The 25,717-nt window shown below is 39.0% G+C and overlaps 1 protein-coding gene across 5 annotated transcripts in view; it reads right to left on the bottom strand.

Moving 5' to 3' along the window:
* Positions 1 to 25,717, bottom strand: part of LOC126473556 (AP-1 complex subunit gamma-1) — a 188,498-nt gene that overhangs the window by 73,627 nt on the left and 89,154 nt on the right. The gene's annotated exons all lie outside the window — the stretch shown is intronic.

Here is a 25,717-nt window from a genome sequence, read left to right on the forward strand (position 1 = left end):
TTGCATAAGGTAGGAACCAAAAATTAAGAAAATTCTAAATTTATATGATAACCTAGTTTTTCTGCACATTGTTCTCAGTTACTATCATTTATTATTATCATTTACAGCATGACTATTAGAGGAAAAGGGCAAACCAACCTATAGTAAAAGAGCTGGAACATCCATTCTGAGGTTGTAAAACAAAATTCTATTGGTCTGTGGATACTACACATTTAGCTCTAATGAGAAACCAATACCATATAACATGATGCCTTCATTACAAAAAAAAAAAAAAAAAAAAAAAAAAAAAAAAAAAAAAAAAAAAAAAAAAGTACTTGGCCACAGAGAGGAATGTCACTTCAATTGGCAATGCAGAAGTGGAAAAGGGACAAAGGAAATGAAATGCCTCATTTAAGTGTAGCAACAAACCATTCCTGGACACCCTTTCTACACATGGGGGGGGGGGGGGGGAGAGAGGGAGGGAGGGGGAGGGAGGGAGAGGGAGAGGGAGAGAGAGAGAGAGAGAGAGAGAGAGAGAGAGAGAGAGAGAGAGAGAGAGCGCCTAGGAGAGGAAGGGCTAATATTTGGGCCACTGTCGTGGGAAGATATGGAAGTAAGGCAGTCTCTTTTTATTTACATACTTTTCTGCGATATATATCAACCTGCATTTTATGAAAGACCCCTTAACAATGAAAAATATCTTTTAAAGTTGAAGAGAAGTTTCTCTACAGATCACCATGCCTTTCTGCGCACTTAACACATTTTTGCAGTTCTATTTCTGAAACTGAAAACAAAAACATTTATCTAGTCCCACACCAACAGATTTTCACTGCAACATCATTCCTCAACTATATTTCCTCCCTTTACAAGATATTTGTATCACTCAATTCCAATTTCCTACACCTCAGATGAAACATCAAAACCCTCACCCTCTAATGAATGGAAAAGTACTCAAAATATCTTCTCAAGAAGTTATTAAATTTACCATCTTCTCATTATCACCTTCGAATAACTCTGTCAAGAATACTGTAGCCTACAAATAACCTTTTAACACCCTTTGTTGACCTACTCTATTTGCTATGCGGCCATAACATATCTACCAATATTCTACTGAAGTCTGAATCTGTAACTCACACCATGGTTGTTAGTTAACATATCCACCTAATACTTTAATCCCATTCAAATACATAGATTTTCAGGAAACCTTTTTTTTGGTGTGTGGGGGGGGGGGAGGGGGAAGGGAGATAATGCATTTATTTTAATAATAACACACTTGTGTAGGCCATCTATTATTACCCACTCAATTGTAAGAAGGAAGGAAGATAATGATTCAACTTCTCCTTGATGAGGAAGTCATTGGAGACGAACAGTTTCAGATTGGGGGAGAATAGGAAAGGAAGCTGACTATGCCTCTCTCAAATGTATTATCCTGATATTTATCTTAAGCGAATTAGATAAACAACAAAAACCTAAATCCTGATTGCTATGTGCCAATTTCAAACACTGTACTCTCAAATGGAAGTTGAATGTGGCTGAACCGGAATTCTTCCCATCACCTGGAAAGTGAACTCTTCTAAGTCATACCGTTCAATTTGTCAGACGTTCCAAAACAACAGAAACATATCTGGCAGCCTTGTGTACAAGCAGCTGCTTATAAACTGCACTGCCCATGAATGGCAAGTGACTGGGCCCCTGCATTTCCCATATAGCTTTAATCTAAGTTACAACTCCCTAATTATTTTACAACATATCAAATATGGTATCTTCACTTTATTGTTCAACACATTAAATCTTATGATCACATTAGAAAAAGGTCTTCTTAGAGAAAATATCAAATAGCAGTCCCATAATTAACCCTAGATATAACCAATTAATTTCATTTCTGTGACAAGACAATGAAGAAAACATTCTACGTTGGACTTTACTGTCACTTTGTAAATAAAAATAGAAACTATAAACTGAGTTCTGCATGGGACTCCTTAATCACCATGATATGCTGCTGCATGTGCATGTCACGAAGAAGCTACTAGATGAGATGTAAAATGAAGCCTGTCTTCTAGTGTGCACACTTGCAGTAATACATGATCTTTCCAGACAATTTATCCAGTTTCATAAGACTACATTTTCTATATGAACGAAGACAGGAACTTGTGAAAAACTTCAATGTGAGCATTGAAACCAAAAGTTTATATTGGTGCGACTTGTAGCTTTCCAGTTCATTTGGTTGCTAGCGAGGGTCTCCCTAATGCAGCTGGCTGGCTCGCTTGTTTATTACCCAATGTGCGTTGAGTTGATGATATGCTTCGAGGTCTCCATTTCAATAGGTAAAACTCAGTGATTACTTTGTGGTGCGATTTTCTTTGAAAGTATGGCACTGCAGCTCCTACACCTCAAAGCACTTGACGACAGCACCAGGTTCATCTAAAGAGAAATCCACCAGTTGTTCCCATGTGCTTATTCAAGAGGCTGCGGAGTGCATTCAACAGAGCTTTGCAAACAGTCTACAGAATTCTCCTTGTAGTACAAGCAGAGAGTTACCCGTTGATAACGGTGATAGACAACAATAATGTGTAAAGTTTTGCTGATTTATTCTTGGCGTACAGATGGAAGGTAAAAATTTTGTTTCACAACACAATCACAAAAGGATGGGACAAGTCTGACAATCATCTGGATGTTTGTCTCACAGCCAGTGGAGGACAAACTGAACATTTGGGAAATGTAAATGAAAACAAGGGTCCAAAGTGCAATTGTAAAAGTACCCCTGGTCTTACGGACATGTGTGTAGTAGATATACCTTTGTAAAATTGAAAAATTTTTTGAAAATAAAAACTTTGCAGTCCTATATGTAACTTAAAAGTTATCCAAAGTTTTTATCTTCATTCGTGTAGTAGATATAGTCTTGTGAAACCGAATTAATCTTTCTGGAACACCCGCTTCAATGTCTGTAAAGCCAACAATGGTCAGAAGAGCAGTGTGCTAACTGCACACCTCTCCATAATGCATCAAAATGAAATCTTTGGTTGAAGATGACATACAGTTGATTGGTCAGGACTGGACTGGTGAGGCCAGAACAGTAGAGCTTTCATTCTTTTTCCCTATACATTAGATTGGATGGGGCTAAATGTAGATCCATGACATGGACAAGAATACAGAACATGCACATTTGTTCAAATGAATTCTCTTAGCTCTGCTTTAAGATAACACTTTCATGGATTCCCTTTGATGTATTGGTCCATTTTTAATATCCCACACACAAAAACTGACATACATGATTCTAACAAAGTTATTGAATTTATAAGCTAGAAAATAAAACCAGTTATAAAGGCAGATACAGATCACAATGATTCACTGTGTAGCAGTTTGCATAATCATGGCAAGAAATGACTGTGTCTATTAAACTACAGCAACAGTTAGAAAGATAAGACAGTTTTGGAATTCTATTATCTCTAATGCTGGATCTAAACATGAAAATGGGGAAACAACATGAGATCATGCAAAAGTAGCATTACATGTAAGAAAGGAAGCAACTGCAAAGATTAAAAAAACTAATTTTTTTTTATAAACCAAAATAATTCCTTCGTCATGGACACACAGCTATTGCAACTCTGTAGACTATCTATTATACCTGACGACCAACTCTCACTCCCAACGAGCACTACCTATCCACAGTCCCTGTCCATTTCCTCCATGCTCACTACTCGAAAATTCCCGCAGGAGGTAGGGTGTACTTGAGCATCCGCACTGAAGACAGTGGATCCACTGCCCATCTAGCCAAATAAATTAAATGAATGCTTGGTGTCTGTTCTTTCAAACATGTCCGACATGCAGCTGACATTAGTAATCCCTTCTCCTTCCTTTCCTCCCCCCCCCCCCCCCCCTCCACCTTCAATTTACATATAATGTATCACAGCTGCAGATTCTGCATTGTGTCTGTTCTTTTCGACATGTCCGAAACAGCCGGCACCATACACTGACAGATATAATTTGCCTAGATGGGCAACGGATCCACCCTCTTCATTGCAGATGCACAAGTATGTCTGACCTGCTGCAAGAATCTCAGAGTAGCAAGCATGGAGGGAATGGACAGGGACTGTGGGCAGGTGGTGCTCAGTGGGAGCATGGGTCAGTCGTCTGTTGTGAGGCATACCAAGATAGTCCATGCAGTTTGCGAACACTGTGTGCCAGTTGGCACAGTGGTTAATACACCTGCCTAGTAAGCAGGAGATCCCAGGTTCGAATCCCAGATGGGTCCACATTTCCCCTTGTGTCCGCTGATTCCATGAAATGTCTCTAAGCATTTGACATTAGTAATCCCTTTCCTTCTCTATCTCCTGCCATTCACATTCAATTTACATATAATGTATCACTGCTGCAGATTCTGCATGGTGTCTGATCTTATGGACAATGGTGACTGTTCTTTCAGAGTGATCACAAGAACAGACACCACACGTTCATACAAGAAGATAGTTCAACTACATCCCTATTACATGTGTTCCTTCTTGTTTTTCCAGTATAAGAATGTAACATAATCTCCTTGCCCAACTGCCCTTCTAATTCTGAATTTCTCAGTATCCTAATGAAGTGTAATGGAACCTGCAGCATTGACATAGGTATTTTTATGAACAGTAACTCAAGTTGAAACATTGCCTTGTTTCTCAAGGATTACTAGAGCACATTTTCTTGAAACTGTCAAAACCTCCAGAATTAAAGTGAGAAAGAGCCACTGGTGAAAGTCAAGCCTAAGGACAAGCTGTGAGTCACAGGTGGACAGCTCATTCAATAGGAGTATTATCTGCAAAAGGCAAGGATTTAGGTTGAAGTCCCAATCAAGTACACAGTTTTCATCTGCAAGACAGTGTCATGTCAAAAGCACTCTTGTTATTTAAGTCCCAAAAAACAGGCAATTCATGCTCTTTGTTCTGTTCTATCATTTTGTTCACTTCTGACATTTTGTTTACATTTTGCAAGTATTTCATTGGGTAATACTTATTTCTAAAGCCATCTCGTCTCTCTGCCAGATTAACCTGATCAAAATATAATGCTGTTTCTGCATTTCTGGTAAGAATTTTAGTAAATATTTTTTACATTAAGGAGATGGACATATGCCCAGTTCTGAAAGCCAAAGAAATTACAGTATTGTTTCAGTTTAGGGGAATTGTCTTTCCTATCCTTATATTTGTTACAATATTCTTAACTACATCTTCCAGTATTTATCTGACTTAAAAGATGACCATAAATATAAGACGAAAAACCAATTGCCCCCCTCCTCCCCACCAAATATGCACATGCGCACGTGCACGCACACACATACTTTTTAAGAGGCTACTTGAGAAAATTGTATTTATAACAAATTGTGACTACTCAAAATTATAGATGGTTATTAATACAAAGTTTCTAAAGAGCTGCTGTGAAAAGTTGGCATTTTACGAGGGGGAGTTGGGAAATAAGTATCGCCTGTCAACTGTGGGCAGAGTTGTGCAATATGGGCGAAAGACGACACAGCAGGTGAACGCGCACATGCAAGACACCGATACACCATTGGGTAGAGGTTGACAGCGATCAAGCAGATGGTGCTGTTGCAATGCCTGCGCAAAGCGGAGGCCAGCGGCTCAGTCTTTTCCCGGAGCTATGGAGAGAAGGTGTGTTTTGGACTTGGGGTCAAAGGCGGAAGTGAGAGCTGTTATGCGCTATGAATGGGCGCGTGGAGTATCAGGCACAGAAAGTCATAACCGCCTTGTTGAGGTGTATGGGTCAGGTGTGATGTCGAGGCAAATTGTGCGGCAATGGTGCCAGCAGTTGAGTGATGGATGTCAGCAAATGCAGGACTTGGACGGACGCGCACGGCCACTACAGATGCAAATGTCAGGAAGTTGGATGACATGATTAAAGCGAACCAGCATATCACCATCGATGGAGTAGCGGCAGAACTTGGAATCGGACATGAGCGACCTCACAAGATCATCCACGACATTCTTCGATACAGGAAGGTGTCAGCACGATGGGTGCCCCACCAACTGACCCAGGCACACATGTAACAAAGCATGGCGTTCAGCCTGGAACAGATTGTGCATTACCATGAATCTAGCAATGACCTTCTGTTTTGGATTGTGACGGGGGATGAAACGTGGGTCCACTATTACACGCCCAAAATGAAGGCCGCATCAATGGAGTGGAAACACCCATCATCACCTGTCCGAAAGAAGTTCAAAAGCACTCTGTCTGCAGGTAAAGTGCGACTCTCCGTTTTATGGGAAGCCAAAGGAGTTTTGCTGCTGGACTTTCTGGAGGATGCAACCATCAATGCTGCACGGTACTGTGCCACTCTGTCGAAATTAAAAGAGGTGATTCAGAAAAAGCGGTCTGGCCTTCTCAGATCTGGCGTTCTGCTGTTGCATGACAATGCGAGACCACACATGGTGAAGACAACGCAAAACCATATTGTAACTCTTGGTTGGCAGCGCCTACACCACCCGCCTTACAGTCCAGATTTTGTACCAAGTGACTTCCATCTGTTTCCTGCTTTGAAGAAGATTCTCATCGGAAGGTGCTTTGGCAGCAATGCTGACGTCAAACAAGCCGTTCAATGCTGACGTCAAACAAGCCGTTCAATGCTTCTTCCATATGCAACACCCTGATTTTTTCCCGGAAGGTTTTTTGACGCTTATAAAGCAGTACGACAAATGTCTCAATGTACTTGGAAATTTTGTAGAAAAATAAAGATATGTCTTATCTTTAATGTCTGATTCTCTTTTTTTCCTTTCACACACAACTCTGATCACAGTTGACAGGGGAAACTTATTTTCCAACCCCCCCACGTACTTGTTTTAAAGGTATGACATTTATTTGATTGTCCAAATTCTGGTAATACAAGGAGAAATGAAATGAACTGGAAGTTCATGTTCACAACCTTGTTTGCTTACTATCTAAGCCAAAAGTCTGTGGTATCACTATTTTTTTAATTATCATCATCATCCCCCCCCCCCCAAAATCATCTTTCCCAGCAATACTGTAATGAGGTCTGTTCAAAAAATTCCGGAATATTCGTAATTTTGCGCCAATGGTACGTTGGAGTGAAATCTGGTTGTCATCCCTGCATATGCCTACGTTTAATGTGCAAGTATCAAAGTTTCATAGTTGTACGTCTTTTAATTATTGTTCAGTGCAGTACTGAGTAGAATGTTGTGTCACACAGTTCATTAACTTCAAGATGGCAGACTTTGAGGAATGACGCATTTGCATTAAATTTTGTGTGAAACTCAAGAAACCGTTACAGATACACACCAAGTGATGCAGGAAGCCTAAGCTTAAGCTGTACTTGGTATTACAAATGGTTCACGTGGTTTAAAGATGACCAAACAGAAGCTAAGGATCACTCTCGTTCAGGATGCCCTTCGATGTATACCAATGACGCTCATGTCAGGTACATCAATGAAATTGTGCATGCCAATCAAAGACTGACTGACTGAGAGACTACAGAAGAACGTAACATTTCAGTTGGATTACCAGAATGTGGACAATCATGACACAGCATCTTGGAATGCATTGTGTTGCCTCCAATTTCATTCCATGCCTCATGAGTCAAGACCAGAAAGACGTGTGCCTCACAATCTGTGAAGAGCTTTTGGACTGCACAAATGAGAACAAGATGTTCCTTAAGGGAATTGTAACTGGTGACAAGACGTGGATCTACGGCTACGATATTCGGACCAAGGTTCGATCTTCACAATGGGGTGGGAAAGGTTCTCCAAGACAAAAAAAAAAGCCTGTCAGGTCAGGACAAACGTCAAAGCCTTGCTGATAGTTTTCTTTGACTTTGACTTCGTGTCACAGGGACGAACTATTAATCGACTGTGCTATTTGAACGTATTGTGATGCCTGCAAGAAAATGTAAACAGCTTGAAATGTAATGAGACAATTCATGGGTCTCACATCATGATAATGCACCAGCACATTCATCCCTCTTGGTGCGTGACAATTGCACAAAAAACCAAAGCACTGTGCTGCCTCACACTCCATACTCTTCAGTCCTGGCCCCTGCGGACTTTTTTTTATTTCCGAAGTTGAAAACTCTGTTGGGACAGTGATAGATGAGATAAAAGAAAATTCTAAGATGACGCTTCGCGCAACTCGGCAGGGCGAGACTGCTTCTGGAACTGGAAACAGCGTTGTGAGCAGTGTATCAATTGTGGAGGAAAGTATTTCTGAGGAGACTATGCACAATAAGTAAAAGGTAAGCACAGAAAAATTTTGTGAACAAAGTTCAAGAATTTTTTGAACAGACCTCGTATACTTTATTTCATGGAGTATAAGATGTATTTTTCCCTTCACAAAAGGGCCTCCAAAATTCAGGTGCATCTCATACTAAAAATTAATACAAAACTTCCTGTGTTTGATTTAAAATTTGCACTAGTCTTAAAAATGATCATATATTCGATGCAGCAGCAAACCTCTCTCTATCTGGCAAGACTGGATTCAACTGGCAGCAGCAGCGCACCGATGAGATGAACATGAGTTGTGGGATTCACAAGCTGGCTGACATTGTCTCCCTCTTGCCCCTAGCCTATGATTTGTCACTCCAGTTTACAGAGCCAGTGAACTTTAATTGAAATTGATTTGTGTTATCAGTAACAGTACAATATTTTTGCTGGTACAGGGTGTATGCGTGGACAAGGAAAAAAGATTCCCAGATTTTTCTCGGATTTCCTGGTTAAAAATACACTTTCTCCTGAGTGAAAATATGCTTTTTCCATTTTTAAGTGACAGTTAACTTTCCCTCAGAACTGTAAAACTTTTAAATCCTTTGAGCTACATGTTTTGGAAAGATCTTCGATGTGCAGCAACACCTATGCTGGATATTTTCGTATTACGAAAGTACATATTTGAGTTCAACCGAACACAGCATGTTAGTTTCCGAAGCATTGCAATCAAATATTGTGATGCGCTTTTGTAAGCCAGCCATAGCTCATGTCACGTGATCACACCAGGCAATGATAGCAGATCTTCAGGGAATAGGACACGTGATGTATTTAGCCAACAGCAGCATCACTGTTTCGAAGTGCGGACACACAAATAGGAAAACTTAATAGTTTAAATTAATATATGTAGTGCAGTTATAAAAAAAAGCTAATCTTTCACATATAATATTGGTATTTTTTTGCGTGTGTTAATCTTTAAGATACATTATGCTAATGTGCCTGTAATATTGTAAATAATGACGTAAATGTCTGGTCTTCTGGGCTTGAGATTCTTCTAAGTTCATGGGGTTTTCTTCTAAGTTTCCAGGCTTCAAAGTGTTAAGTTTTAAATGAGAGTCAAACGCTCTGTGATTTAAGAAATTCAAAGGACCTTCTTGCACATAATATAATTCATCTTGCGTAAAATGAAATTTACTTTGAAAGTAATGCTTTCCAAAATAACATTCATGATATTTTCCCAGAACCTGTTATAATGCATTTCAGCAGTTGTCAGTGAGCACCAAAAAACATATATTACTGTGCTGCACAACTGTGATGACATAGGAAGCACATATATAGCATTAAGAGACCTTACACTATGTCATAAACGAAACAGGACATCAGATGATACTCCGAGAACATAGGAATTTTGTAAATCATACTAAAATGTCTAATTCAGCTTAAAGTGCACATTCGTAATGTCCAAATTCACAAAGATGTAGGCCTCAACATGATATTGAGCTTTTCAGAGTGGTTTTCAGGAAGAAGAGTACCAGTTTGGTCCTTTATTGTGTCATAACGGCATACATGGCAGATGATGAAAACATGCACTTGAAATTCAGCAAACAGTTGAAACTAGCCAATGGTGGAGAATGAAACACTTCATTCCCAAATAAATAATTGTCTCTACAGAAAAGATTAATAAAAGACATCGTGTGACTGCCAAAAACGTAGAACTAAAATAAAATCAGAAAACTGAAACTGAAAACACATTTTGCCTTTGGTAATTATGTGAATGTATTTTAATTTACCTGATAGCTCCCGGTCACAGAATTCGATTTTGTTTTCATTTGACGTGAGAACTGTAAATGAAGAGGAAACACCAAAATCACTAAAACTAAAAATAGGTCACATGGAAACTAATCCCCCTCCCCACTACAACTCAGACTGCTCTGCGCATGTGCGAATCTGACATGTCGGCAGCGACAGAAGAAATTTTCCAGGTAGCATCTGGTTGCTTGTTGCTATTGCTCATACAGCTAACAGCCACAAGTCAAGAAGCCAGAAGTGGGAGAAGGTACTGCTCATACATGACTCAATTGTGGATGTGCAAGAGCCCGCTGGCAACTGTTCAAACAAACCTAATGTGAACAGTTGTGACGTCACGCTCAATGGAAGCAGTTTGTTGTTATGAAGTATTGCATAGTCTACGTCCTAAAGGCTTTGATGTGCAGTATTGTTCTGCAGTGGTGTGATACAGTCAAATCCTTTGTAAGAGTATCAGTTCTCACCAGTCAAGATTAGAAAAATTTATCTGAAAACTAAAACAATGAAAAATTCCTAGAATTCAAAAATATTCCTGGGTTTTTCCAGGTTGTCCCAGGGCGTATACACCCTGTGGTAGCTAGTTTCATGATAGAAAAAAAATAAAAGGTATTCACGTGATGCATGCTATTTAAAGTAATAGCATACCAGTACGCAGAACATGGAAACAGAGCCACTGAGCTATATTTTAGCCCTCCACCAACATAAAAAACCACTCACAATTGGCAGCCTAGATGAACTGAAAAAAATGAGGAACGCTAAACGTGCCAGTAGAGGATTGGATGCAAAATGGCCAAAACACAAGACAACATATCAAAATGGATTCAAAGACACCTTTAAAATGGCACTGGAATTAATGCAAAAATGATTCAAATACATGGTTGTAAGCTAGCACTACAGTGGAATTAACAAACTTTAAGGGTGGAGATGGTTGGTGCTACAGGTTTATTAAGCATCGTGGACTTAGCATGTGAATGAAAACCAAAATACGTCATAAAATGCCACGGGAGTATGAAGAGAAAACATTATCTTTCCACTACTTTCTTATTCAACATCGAAAGAAAACCAGTGCGGAGGTAAGCCAAATAGCGAATCTCTTCTGATATTTGATGTGCCGAGTAACACAACTGTTGCCATAGAAGGTGCTAAAACTGCAACTACAAAAACAAGTGGACATGAAAAAACGCACTACACTGTTATCCTTTCATGTTGTGCTATTGGAACTAAACTGAATCCCATCATTTTCAGGTGCAAAACAATGGCAAAATCTTCTGAAATACCAGCAGGAGGTGTTGCTCACATACATGACAAGGGTTGGATGGATGAGGATCGTATGAAATTATGAATTAACTGAGTGTGGAAGAGAAGGAAAGGTGCTTTATTGAAGAAGCATTCTCTTCTTGAGCTAGATCAGTTTAATAGCCACTTGGAAACTTCTGTGAAACAGAAACTGAGAAATACAGAGCTTGCTCTTATTCCAGGAGGACTTGCTTCACAACTGCAACCTCTTAATGTCTCAATAAATAAACCACAAAGTGTAAATGGGAGAGAAATGGGACAAATGGATGAAAACCAACATAAATTCATGCTGAAGGGAGCTTTAAAATGACCTACAATCAAACAAGTCTGTCAGTGGATAAAGCAGTCATGGTCAAGAGTGAGAGAAGACATTATTATTAATTTTTTCAAAAAGTGCAGCATTAGTAATGCTCTCAATGGCAAAAATCTTATATATGAAGAGGATGATGATGATGATGATGATGATGATGATAAGGAGGAGGAGGAGGAGGAGGAAGAAGAAGAAAATTCAGATGACAATTTTTAGGGATTTAAAGGTCAGTTCGGTTTTATAAACAAATAATTTTTTTTACAATCTAACAATAAAAAAGATAAAAATGTTATTTTTTTAAAAAAACTGCTTAAAAATTAAGGTGTATCTTATAGTCCATAATGTCTTATAGTCCGTAAAATATGGTACTACATCATCTTCTGAGCTATCCACAGCATTGGATATACAGCATTTTTTGAATCCTTAGATTACAGATGCATTTGAAATTTTGCTCACGGCAGTAAGGAACCATCAATCCAGATGAGATGTTGAAGGTTTCTTTTAACCCCTCCAACAATGAGAGCATGGTCTCCTTGAAGAGGTCAGTCACAATAAAGCTTTGCCATCCACCCCTTTCCTTTGCATCTAAAAATAAGTCCCGCAAGCAGTTTCTCTATTGGTTTTGTTTTCCTGCGGAGAATCACATATGGGGGCAGCTTCCTTCCATTTGCAAATGGGCCAACATTAGTGTTAGTCTGATCTTTTCTGTGCCAGCATTTCTTAGAGGAATATTTAACGCCCTTCACGTTGACAGTAACATTTGATGACCTATCACAATAAACAGATGCCTGATTGGTGTTACCCAAATGGCCTAGCAAATAGTCAAACTGTTTTCTTGGATTGACTATATGGCACTGATACACGCTGAATTGTGCAATACAATCAGTTGGAAAATTCCTTTTTATCACCAGTGCCTTCCTTTGGATAATATCTTGAGAAGTCAGGAAGCCATCATTGTGTTCCTCCACACATACCGGAGAATCTGCTGCTTTAGTCAATGAAACCTTCCTTACTTTGGTCCCTGAAACTGTGGCTTGTATAAAGGAAGTTCTTCAGTTTATTCTTCACTAGATAGTGCCTACAAACATCTGATAGCACCTAGAAACACCTGCTTCTTCAACAACAAGTTTCCTTCCTGCTGCACAGTTGTTTGAGGCCTCTGAACTGTGAACCAACATTGGCTGAAAATTTCCATCCTATTGTCTGTGTGAACCAACTGTGAACTGTGAATCCATAGTTCTACTTTTCACGATTGTGATTTGCGTCCATTATCTTCTTCTCCGTGAAACATTTCTGCTTATGCAGATCATTCCCACCAGCCTCTTCCAATGTTCTCTTTTGTCGCATAGTCTATTGTTCAGCATTTCCTCCCATTATAGTCCTCTTCGATTCACATTATCCTTCACCTAGTCTCTCCATTTTGTCCGTGGTCCTATAATCTGGCTTTATCAAATTCTATCCAATCTAGAGTTTTTGGCCTTTCATTTCCCATTCTCTTAACAAGGCCAAACCATTTCAGCTCATTTCTATCACTAGTTTTCTATGGGGGATTGATCTGAAGCATGTTTCGTCTTGTTTCAGTTCTTATCATACCCCTTGTCATCTTTCCCACAACCCCTTGTAAAAAGTGCATTTCTGTCACGTGCATTCATCTCAGATATTTCTTTGTCTAGGTCCAACATTCTGAGCCATACGTCAAAGCTGGTGAATAATATTTGCATATCATGATCTTGGCATTGCCAGATATTTTCCAATTACTAATTATGCCTGACACAGAATGGTAAAACTTTTTCTTACAGCACTGATAATCTAAGCAAACTGATGGGAGCGAGTTGCCCCGTCAGTACCATGTGCTGAATTATACCACTTCAGGCAAACTGTGCACTTCATCATTTCCAATTTCAAAAATTAACAATGCTATGGAGCCGTAACTGCTCTAGCACCATTGCTACAGCTAGTGTTTAATTTATTATGCCATGAAGATATTCATGTTACAATTAATTTGTCTCATGTAGAAAAGTAAACTATTGTCGAGTATTTGTTCACTACCAGACTACAACTGATTCAGGCAAACTCCGCTCTTTCCCTTGATAAGCGTCTTGTCACCCTGAAGAATGTTCCCTCCCATCCCTTTCAAAAATCCGTTCTTCATCAGCTTTCATTTGCTTTCAATCACATTAAGTATTTCCTCCAAAAGTATCCTGCACAATGAGAAACAAAATGTAACTATAACTGAGGCTGCATACAAAATAAATATCTTGCTTAACAAATTAGAAGTCAGATAATGTGGAAGATTTTTGATATATGCAGTCAAACAGCAACATCACAAGTTTGAAAGTGAGGGGCTAACGACAGTTGATCAGTTTAATGATATCAATACAGCTTTCTGTATCTTCTGCAATGGATATATTCATGAAGGGTTTGAACCATTTCTGGAACCCCTTCAGCCAACAGAGTGGTCACAAAAAGTAAAACTGTCAGCTTGATTAGTGTTAAAGAATTGTATAGATTTGTAAAATCTACTGTTGCGAACTTCACTGTGGATGAAGGAAAACTGTTGGGTGAGTACTGATGTGTAAGTAAATATTGTGGAGGTTACCAGCTGGACTCAAATATGAAACCAAATGTCAGTGTCGGTGAAAAATGGCGAGAAGGTTTTAGTTATTTTCACAATGAGAAAGTGTGTCTAAAAACATATTAGAAGTATGGTTGAGTTTTCACTAGCTATATCATGTTCTTGGTTCTATCAAAAAAGCATTTTCAGTAATTAAAGCTTTGTTGAGAGATGAAAAACCCAGATTAAAGCCAGAAAAAGTAAAAGCTTTGACAGTGATAAAATTATTTGTTAGCCAATCTTGTATGGGCTTTTACATTTTGATACTTCATTAAAATAAACATCTAGAGCACATACACACAGCCAGAAACTACAACTCAAGTACCGTAAAGTGTGTACAATCATCTTCAATGTATGTTTATATTTATAGCCAACTTGTATATGAAATTCTTCTGTCAACTTCTCATTGATGATATGGTATTATGTGACAATATAGTTTAGTTTAGTATTTTCCAGAATTGAAGAAAAATATGGCTTTCAAAAATCATTCTACATTACAACCCTGCATTTATTTGAGCCGATTTAAAACAAGCTGTTCCTACCACATGGTGCAGGAGACTACAGGGTGTCCCAAAGAGAATGACCCGATTTTAACTTGTAATAATATTGAGACAAATGTCACTAGGTAACTGAAACAGTGCTAGAGGTAATCGGCATGGTCTAGAGTTTCAGAAAAAATCTGCTAGATATGGCTACGAGTGCTGACCTGGAGTGTGCAGCCAGTCTCGCGCAATATGGCATCCGTGCAACAGAAGGCGTATTGTGTTATTGAATTTAGTCATACTCAATCAGTGATCGCTGTTCAACAGGTGTTTCATATTCGATTTCGTGCTAAGCCACCATCACCAAAGCTCATTCGACGGTGGTATAAACAGTTTGAAGAAACAGAGTGCCTCTGTAAAGGCAAAAGTCCTGGCCGGCCATGCATTCCTGAACAAACAGTGGAACAAATCCGATGAGCATTTGAGCTGAGCCCCTGCAAGACTATGCGTCGTGCTAGCCGAGAACTTGCGTTACCACGCATGAGAGTGCGGCGTGTGTTACGGCGTCGTTTCGCCCTCAAACCATACTGATTACAACCGGTAAAAGCTCTTCGAGATAATGACAAAGTGAAGCGAGTAGACTTTAGCAATGCTATTCTAGAGGACATGGAAGATGACACTTTTATGTCACAACTGATATTCCGCGATGAGGCAACATTCCATATTAGTGGTAATGATCACCGTCATAATGTGTGTATATGGGGGCTTGAAAATCCTCATGAAACAATTGAACACAAATGTGATTCACCAAAAGTAAATGTTTTTTGTGCTGTTTAGCAAAGCAAGGTTTATGGACCCTTCTTTTTTGAGGAGTTTTTTGACTTAACACCATGTGATTTCTTCCTGTGGGGATATGTTAAACAATGTGTTTATGATCCTCCCTTACCTCGTGACATCGATGAACTAAAAACCATAATATCAGCTGCTGTAGCTTCAATGACAGAAGACACCTTACACTCAGTTCGGGATGAATTTGGCTATCGGCTAGATGTCTTCTGTGCATCCAATGGAGGACATATTGAACATTTATGATGGATTTTTATTAACTTCTGTCTTTTTTGAGTAATTTAGTTAGGCCTTCTTCCTAATAAATAATTCGATTTAAATTCAGGTCATTCTTTATGGGACACCCTGTATTAGTCACAGAGTTCTATGCCACTTTTCAAATCATCATAGTGTTCACCAATTCCAAATGAAACTTTAGTCCATGAGCAAACTATCAGCAATCTGGAATGCAATCACTAAACTCCTTGACTGTAAGAGCATAATGCACATCAATGTGATACGATGCATCTTCCTACTGTAAGTAAAACCTTGTATGCCAAAAAATATGTGAAGAAATGCCAGCAAATGGCAAATCTTGGATCATCATCTTAAGAGCACGATTTGATAAATACATAATTGCAAATGACAGTCCTCTCATGCCATAATACTTCTGTAATTTTGATATATATTTCTCACGGGACTTCTGGGGGTCAAATGATGGTAAATTGTCAATGCTGATTTCGATTTCATTATTGACATACACCAACAGCAAAATATCAATGCTAAATGATGAGTTTACAGAATGGTGTAAAATGCAATATACAAATATATCCAAATGCGTCTAATATCATACTTACTACTCAATAAATAATGAAATTATTACAATTACAATTTTTTGGTCTACAGGCAGTAAAACAAACAGTTTTTTTAGGAAAGATTCACCTTCAGTCTATTGTGTTGTAGACAAAGACAATGTTTCTGATTTCAGACACTTGTGAAGTGGCTATGTAGCTCAAATACTTAAGAGCATTTGTTTATTTATTTATTTTTGTAACTTTGGAGAGATAGTACCAATAATGTGATTACATTCTTCAAATAGAACTTGTTTAAGGCGTTTGAAATGATTGCTTATTTTTCTTTGATCTCATAAGTGCCGTTCTCTCTGTTATAGGTGTTTATGTCACTCTAAGCTGAAAATGCATTACTGTACTGTGTCACACATTGTTCGTCGCATTCTGATAATGAGTGTTTACAGCCTGTCGCCGCTCATGGCATGGCTTGCTTTTGTGCGCGCTACCGCTGCTTACAATTGGAGGGGGGGTGGGGGTGGGGGTGGGGGTGGGGGTGGGGTGGGGGGGGGGGGGGAGAAAGAGAGAGAGAGAGAGAGAGAGAGAGAGGAATTGTCTCATTAGCGAAACAATGGCAAGAGACTGCTATTTGTTGTTACTCACACTGCTGCTTTCTTTGATAATGATCAACAAGAACCAAATAATAGAATGTGTATGATAGATGTTCTGAATGAGAGTTTTAGTGAAAATAGCTCTCCATTTGAAAATCTTAGCAGACGCTTCTTTAGTACATTACATTCTGCACAGAAATTAGAGTCATCTTAGATTTAAAATCTAGTCAATTGCCGTGCTTCATTTCTGACTATCACTATTAGGCATAAGAATAATACATATATAAACATGACATGATATGTATATTCTTCCGCGTTTGCTGTTGTCTCATTCTAGTTTCGCAGTTTATCAGGCAGACAGGATTTAAATGAGATAGCTGCAAACACGAAAGAATACATGGCAAAATGTTTATATTCGTATTACACTTATCATGAAGAGAATACTGAATGTTATTTACAATTCATAGAAGTTTCTATTAGCAACCATCTCTTCTCACAGGTAGGAAAAAATTCAGAATGTAGAGTTGGCCATATTGACAAAAACCCCAAACAGTCTTGCCAGTCGGATTTTTGTAGTACACTGAAATGCTGCTACATTCGCAGATGAACAATACAGAATTTGTATTTACTTCGTTGGATAATGTTCGAAAATGCAGTGGTCGAAACTCGGGGCGGAGAAAAAAGCTCGTCTTCCACCCCCCTTTTTTAATTTATTTACTGACGCAGAGGTTTTGGCGCCAGTATTTATCTTCGCGCCTGCAAAGCAAGCCTGTGTAGCACTACATTTATTCGATGGCAGAAGTTAGTTGTAGCGGCACCTACCAACATTTTTCAGAACTTCTGCTTACTTTGCACTTGATTCTAAGCCGCAGGTGGTTTTCTGGATTACAAAAACTGGAAAAAACGTGCGGCTTAGATTCGAGTAAATACGGTAGCATTAGTCTATGCTTAGCTCCAACAATAGCCCTCCAACCAATGGCCACATCTGACAACTTGCACTGTTACCATTATGAGTCATGTTAAAAAAAATTCTTTAAACGATGAAAGAATTATTCATGGTGGTAAAAAGTAGCCCATATCTCTCTCTCTCTCTCTCTCTCTCTCTCTCTCTCTCTCTCTCTCTCTCTCTCTCTCTGCCAATATCAAAGATCAGTATTTTGTCTTAATCAGGGACTTTACTGCTTATGTTTAAATATCTATGTTTCAACTCCCAAGATTGATATTCTGTATACAGTACAGTCATACTCGTAGAAGACAATTAACTGCATGCCATCTATAAATTAAATAACAGCTGCAGCATTTAACGTTACTTCCTTGGAGGCACAGCAAGTGCGCCAGACAAGAACAAAAGACAATTACTGATCGAAGCAGATAGATAGAAGTGGCTAAATATTTACAGATCAAGTTTCTTTTTAAAATGCCTGAATAAAAAAGGGATACCCAGGAATCTCACTGTGTTTTCCCATGGACAGTTACACTGACAAAGAATCATCTTAAATCATTAGTCTTTCAATTGGCTTGACATTGTCCTACATCTCTGCCTACCTTATGTTGATCTTTTCATTTCGACATAAACACAGCCGTAGAAACCTAATATTTTTTATTTTTTCTGTTTAGTTTAGTCCTCCTATGACACAGTAACACATGTTCACAAACAACAAAATGCCGAGCCTACTGCACCCAAATTGTGATGGTATACTGAAAATTCATACTGGTTTCAAGTGCCATATACCCTTCTGATAGCCCAAGAAGTTATAAATCGAGTCATGATTTTAGAGAAACTGGAGTTTAGTTATTGTACGAGACCAGTGCAACAATAATCAAAATGCTGAGGTAACATACATAACTGTGGTGTTCATCACGAGGGAAAATCCTGCCACAGTTCACATTAATAGTTCACGATCAGGACTAATGGCAACACTCTCCCACAGCTCAACTCATTCCAGTGCTAACAGCTGCTTGTTACCCGTTTTAATCTCATACTTAGGTTCATTACAGGCTACAAATATATGGTTCAAATGGCTCCAAGCGCTATGGGACTTAACATAGAGGTCATCAGTCCCCTAGACTTAGAAACTACTTAAACCTAACTAACCTAAGGACATCACACACATCCATGCTTGAGACAGGATTCGAACCTGCAACCGTAGCAGCAGCGCGGTTCCAGACTGAAGCGCCTAGAACTGCTCGGCCACAGCGGCCAGATGCAAATATATGTTAACATAAATCACTAAATACACTACTGAAATTTGGTATTCACTTGTTAACATTTTTGTAACAAGATCGTATTTTTTATTTGGAAACAATTACATATTTGCTTATAAACACACTGACTCCTTCCACTGATGTTATCATAGATTTCAGATGTGCACCAAGCATACTTATCTTTAACAATGGTTTCTCCTAGACAGCCAATGATTTAAATATGAACATAAATGTGCAGTTGGCTGATGGACTAAAATAAACTAAAACATATAGCGATAACCCTTCTCCAGTCAACCCTCCCAGGACTTCCTACTCCAGTCCTGTCACAGGCTTATCCTATCCCATCAGTGACAATGCCACTTATGAAAGCACCGTCATCTACTGACTCCACTGCCAATCATTGCACAGCTTTTTATGTCAGTTTGACAACCAACCAACTGCCCACCAAAATAAAGGGCCATGACCATACTGTAGCCTTGCTACAGTTGGTTGGTTGTCAAACTGACATAAAAAGCTGTGCAATGATTGGCAGCAGAGTCTGTACATGACGGTGCTTTTGCAAGTGGCAAGATGACCACCCAGTGACATCAACCTAGACCATCTGGGTCAAACCCACCAGCACCAGCTCTTCTGAACTACACAGATGGGAGTTAACCTCCCAACACATCCTTCACTCCCGTCGCCCTCCCGGCCTCAATATCCACTATCTAACTGCCTCACAACCTCTTCCCAACTGTTTCCTCCTGCCTCTGTCTTGTCACCCCCCCCCCCCCTCCCAGCCCCAGCTTCTACGCCACCTCCTTCACGCACTAGACATCACCAGCTCCAATACCCAGGTACCACACGCCTAACCTGTGTTCCTGCCATACCTCCCTCCAACATTATTAGCCAGCAAAACTGCTACCTCCCTCCGAGGTGCTTGCTACTCATCCCCAACCCCTGTTCTTGCCTCCCTCTTCCTCTACCCACCCCACCCGACACAACCTAACTTGCTACAACCCCACCCCACTGCAACTTAGTCTTTATGTGTGTAAGCTCAACAAAGGATTTATCCTGAAAGCTAGCAAGTTTTGTTTCTCTTTTGTGTGTGCCTGTTGACATCTCAATGCTTCTGCTATTCGGTGAGTGGTCTCCTGCTCCTAAATTATTTTTATCTTAAGAAACTACTGCAAGACAACTTGATTAGCTACCTGAGAAACTGCCAATTAGTCAGCAATAGTTTACTTCAAAAAGGTTCCAGTTTTCAGCAGATATAGTCAAAGAGGAAATAATGTGTCAAAAGGGAATCCAAAAATATTTAGAGGATGAGATCAAAATAGCTTAGACATAACTTCAAACACTTTCTGTACTAACGATATTATGAAAAGGAAATTGCTATTCACCATATAGCAGAGAAGCTGAGCCACAGATAGGCACAACACAAAGACTGTCACAAATAATCTTTCAGCCAGCAAGGCCTTTGTCAAAAACAGATCTCTCTCTCTCTCTCTCTCTCTCTCTCTCTCTCTCTCTCTCCGTCTCTGTCTCTCTCTCTCTTTCTCACACACACACACACACACACACACACACACACACACACACACACACACACACACACACACTCGCGCAGGATCTCCACTATATGGTGAGTAGCAACTTTCCTTTTCATAATATTGTTAAAGTCCATCCTAGATTTTCCATTGTTTGACTTTCTGTACTAAGCTAGTTCTTATCCACAGTTCCATCTCTAAAATAGATAATGAAACTGCTTTCAGAAGATACTTTATTCATAATCAAGTTTTGTAAGGACAGTGAAATTAATAATAATTTTTTTGTAAACATTGTATGTCCTCAGAAAAACAAATTTCTTAAACATCCACATCAATGCCTATGTACATATTCTTCTAGTTACCACGAAGGTTCGTGGTGGAGGATACCTTTTACCACTGCCACAGTGAAACCCATATGTTATGTTTTTGTGCAGTCCAGACTGAAAAGACTAAAAAATGAGGAAAATTCACAATCTAGGAAAAGTTAAAATCCCCAAAATACGAGCAAAAATATATGTTATTGGCATATATGATACAAATCATAATCCTCACCAACACATTGTACAAAATCTGTATAAGTGAAGGAAATTAAATATAGAATGCAACGTTTATATAATAATTTGTGGTAATGAATTGCATCAGTTCTTAAAAAATCACAGATGTGTAAGAGTAAATAACTCTTCAAAAAATAGAAACTGGTATCTGGGTACAAGGTAATCAGCTACTTTCTGATTTGCTACGACTACAAATTCTACTTCAAAACATGAGTTTTTGAGAGATCTTTCATTTGCGTTCACCTGGCAAACATTAAAAATTGATGATCATGGTGAATTAAACCAAAAACTGTGAAAGGTGTTGGAATCTGATGTGGGAGGGGGGGGTGCTTTTGTCTGTGGGCAATGGCAGTTTAATTGGGTTGAATAGACCTCACTCTCCTTTTTGCAGTGCTGATGTCACTAGTTGGATTTCGAATATCGACTTCTGTGAGCGCTTGCGAATGACTCCTGTGTGAACTGTGTGCTTCTTGATTATTCATTTCCTTTGCAGTGTGTGTTGTATTTGCTCACTATGCCATTTTAAAGCAAGGGCCCATTGAATATATCACAAATATGTCACACTTATCACTAAATGTCAGTTAACAAGGCATCAATGAGGCTTCACGAGATTTTACGATAACTAATGCACAGTACAAAATTCACACGAGTAAGCTGTAGCATTATGCATTGTTGGCTGAGTTAGATGTTATAAGTTCACAACTCGGTGCATGCTAATTTTTTTCAACTTAGCACTGTTATCACACTTTGGAGCTTGGTTATGATTGTAATATGATATGTTCTGCAATATTTCATATTATTTAATATTTCTGTCTAATTACACAACAAAGGGTGAAATAAATATTTCCAAATGTGTGGTCATTTCTGGGTGTGTGGTTAGGCAGGAACCTAAGAGGACAGCTTACCTGTGAGTGAAACGAACAATAATAAAATTCATATTGTTTCTTGTCACAAATACTTCATTATTTATTTCCAAATATGTGGTGATTTTTGGGTGTGTGGTTAAGCAGGAATCTAAGAGGACAGTTTAAATTGCCACAAGTGAAAAGATGAGCAATAACATTCATATTCTTACTTGTCACAAATATTTTGCATGTTGCGCTACCACAAACATATATCTCCAAGGGTTCTTGTTACGACTGAGGTTCTCCTGTCACTAGCACTTTCATAAACATCAACTTGACACTATAGCAATAGACAAATCAATAGCCTCATTCCTGGTCACCTTCACAGTGCCACCACATCACAATTATGTCAGTTCCCGCAAAAGGTAGAGTGAAACATACTCAACCCATCATCACTGTGTGTTGGTGTTAAACATTGCAAGTTGTGTTGGTAATGCCGATCATGGATTATGTTAGCATTTCCTCTCTCACATCTCTCCTCTCTGTAACGGCCTAAAATATTTCATTAACTTCACCACCACCCACAGTGCAAACCATCTGTCTTTTGTGCCATTTGCAACTTGTTCAGTCAGATCAAATGCCAACAAGACAAAAACAGGACGAAGTCAAGCAAGGTGTCGAGTAAGAATGTAGAATCACGGTAAACTTTACTTTTTTGATGGGGTCTATGAATTCATGGTGTAGAATAACGAAAAATGTAAAACTGAAGTTCCACTGTAATAATTTCCCTCCCAGTTCCACTTGCAAACAGAGCAAGGGAAAAACGGCTGTCTCTAGGCCTCTGTATGAGCCCTAATTTCTCTTACTTTCATTGTCCTTAGGCAAAATGCACATGGGCAGCAGTAACATCATTCTGCAGTCAGCTTCATAGGCCGGTTTTCTAAATTTTCTCAACAGAATTTCATAAAAGAAAAATGTCTTCCCCCCAGATTCCCACTCGAGTTCATGAAGCATCTCCGTGACACTTGCGTGTTGATTGAACCTACTGGTAACAAATCAGGCAGCTCACTTCTGAACTAGAGTGAAAAGGGGCAAACCTTCAGGAACATAGGGCTCTGGAACACATGTGGAAAAAAGACATCTGTCTAAGCAATATCTAACAAAATAACTGAATCATGAAGTCTAGATACATTTTTGTGGTTATTTTATTGAAGGTTTGCCCGTACAGTGATTTCATGGTGGTAGTCGTTTAAATCTGACTTGTTTATATGCCCATCTAAAGGCTCTTAACAAATTGTGCACATTCATTTGTATATTTATACATACTTTTTGCTAGGAATATCCCCATGTGTATCTTTTTTCTCTTCACTCCAGTGTATGCTGGCATTTGTGTGTTGCATTTAGGTAATATCTCGCGATTTGAGTTTCTGTTAAGTGTGACTTCTGTCTAACATTTTTGTTTACACATGTCTCATGTACACATCATCAGAGGCTGCATTCTTTTTATAGCATATAAACTTACTACTTCTCATAATATCCATTTAGTTTTGCATATGGTACTTATTGTTTTTGCCTTGCTGTAGATATTTATTTGACCATGAGTCGAATCTGTGGGAGTTATCGTATGAAAGTAAGTAGTGCGATGCGTTGTGGGAGATCCAGTAAATAGTTTCACAGGAGAGGGGAGGAGGGAGTATGTTGTGGGGAGAACTATGGGAAGGATTGAGGCCCTCTCCTGGAACTGCAAAATAAGCAGCAGAAATATATTGATAGAAGAGCAGTAAAAGGTAGGTCTGTGCACTCCAGACACAGATTGAGCTAGGAGAAGGTAGTAGTGACGGGGGTGCTTGGGAAATGGCAGTTGGTACGAAGGCTAGTGGGAAGTGGAAGCAATCTGACAATTTTATTGTGTCTCCCAGCAACAGGTTCCAGCTGCCAAAGCTGAAGGGATAGGAGCTTAAGATGGTGTAGGAAAAATTAATAACTGCAGCTGTTAGAAAGTCCTCTCAGACACTTAGAATTTCTCAATTCTTGAAAAAAAGCACTGCAGTAATCCACCGTCCCTAGATTATTATTACAGGTATACAAATATAGAGGAGAGTATTGCTTGCAGCAAAAAATCATTTGATGACAATATCTAGGACAGAAAATAAAAGTGACGTAATGTGGGATGTCTTAAGACAAGAAATTGGGAAAGGCAGGCACATGCTTAATAACACAATTCCCAAAGATGGAGGTAAGATAATAGACAACTCTCAGGAACTGGCATATTTTGTGAATGACTATTTTTTGGTGTTGTGGAGAAATTTCAGCAAAATCTCCCAAACGCACACGCAGCAATGAAAATGGCCTACATAGTAAGCACAACAGAACTTGAAGTCGAGGAAACAAAACAGAATTTAAAAGTCAGCACCTACAGATGAAGTTCCTTTTGCTTTTCTGAATGAGTGAATACAAGCACACAAGCACCATGAACAAACATAATATGTGCATCCTTCAGTTCTGGCATTTTTTTCAATTGTACCATTACTAAAAAATGGTAATGCAGAAAGTACTGAAAACTTCAGACCAGTTTCACTACTGCCTCTTTCTCGAAAATAAGAGAATCTATTATATTACAGGATAGACTAATGAGTTACATGAATAAATACAACCTGTTTAATGGAGCACAGTTTGGTTTCCTAAGTGAGTTAAGTTCAATATTAGCCATTACCGAGTTCACAAAAATGGTACTTGAAACTCTTGACAAGAATGATAGCATTTCACAAATATTCTTAGACTTGACCAATGCTTTTGACATTGCTGATCATAAAACAATGCGTAAGAGGAACAGCAAACAAATGGTTCCAGTCTTACTCCAAACAGAGTGCAGAGTAGCATGTTCTGCTCTTTGGGTTTTTATCACCTGTCTGCAACAGCCCATGTTTTGCGGTGACATACTATGACTGTGTACACTCAATTTATGACTGTGTAATTCTTTTCTGGGGACTGAAGGCACGAAACATGAACACAATTTTTAAACTACAGAAAAGAGCCATGCGAATAATAATTAGAGGAAGCAGTCAGACTTACTGTAAAGAGCTATTCAGAGACGTGGGCATCCCCACTGCACCAAGTGAGTACATCTACCAATCTAGTGCTTATCAGGGATTATACACTAAATATTCAATTATGAGTTATACACATAATCATGGAACAAGATCCAGTACGAACTTACATTTTCCATGGAAAAACAAACAAAAAGCTCAAAACACTGTTTTCTATCAGGGAATAAAGTTGTATAATAAACTGCACAGGAAAATAAGACACATTACCAAAACACATCCATTCAAAAAGGCAGCTAAAACATTCTTCATAACTAATGCATACTACACAAAGATTGCTTGCAGTACTCAAAAAAAGTGGGGTAATAATGAAAGGCTAATTACAACAGCCTTTATATTTCAATACATGACCAGAGTTTACTGCTTTTGCAAAGGATTCATGTGCCCGGATCTACAGTGCACGGTAGTAATGTCTTGCTGACAGTTTTTTTCCCCTTCTTTTTTCCCCCATGTGGGCAGAGGGGAGGACAGAAAGGAAACCTGGAGCATACTTGAACATTGGTGGCTCAGGAATTGGTTGTCCAAAAAGGCTGGAATTATTGATGACCCAGAGGTCATCACTGGGTATCCTCTG

This window comes from Schistocerca serialis, chromosome 1 (assembly GCF_023864345.2).
Source record: "Schistocerca serialis cubense isolate TAMUIC-IGC-003099 chromosome 1, iqSchSeri2.2, whole genome shotgun sequence".
In the NCBI taxonomy this organism is placed as follows: domain Eukaryota; kingdom Metazoa; phylum Arthropoda; class Insecta; order Orthoptera; family Acrididae; genus Schistocerca; species Schistocerca serialis.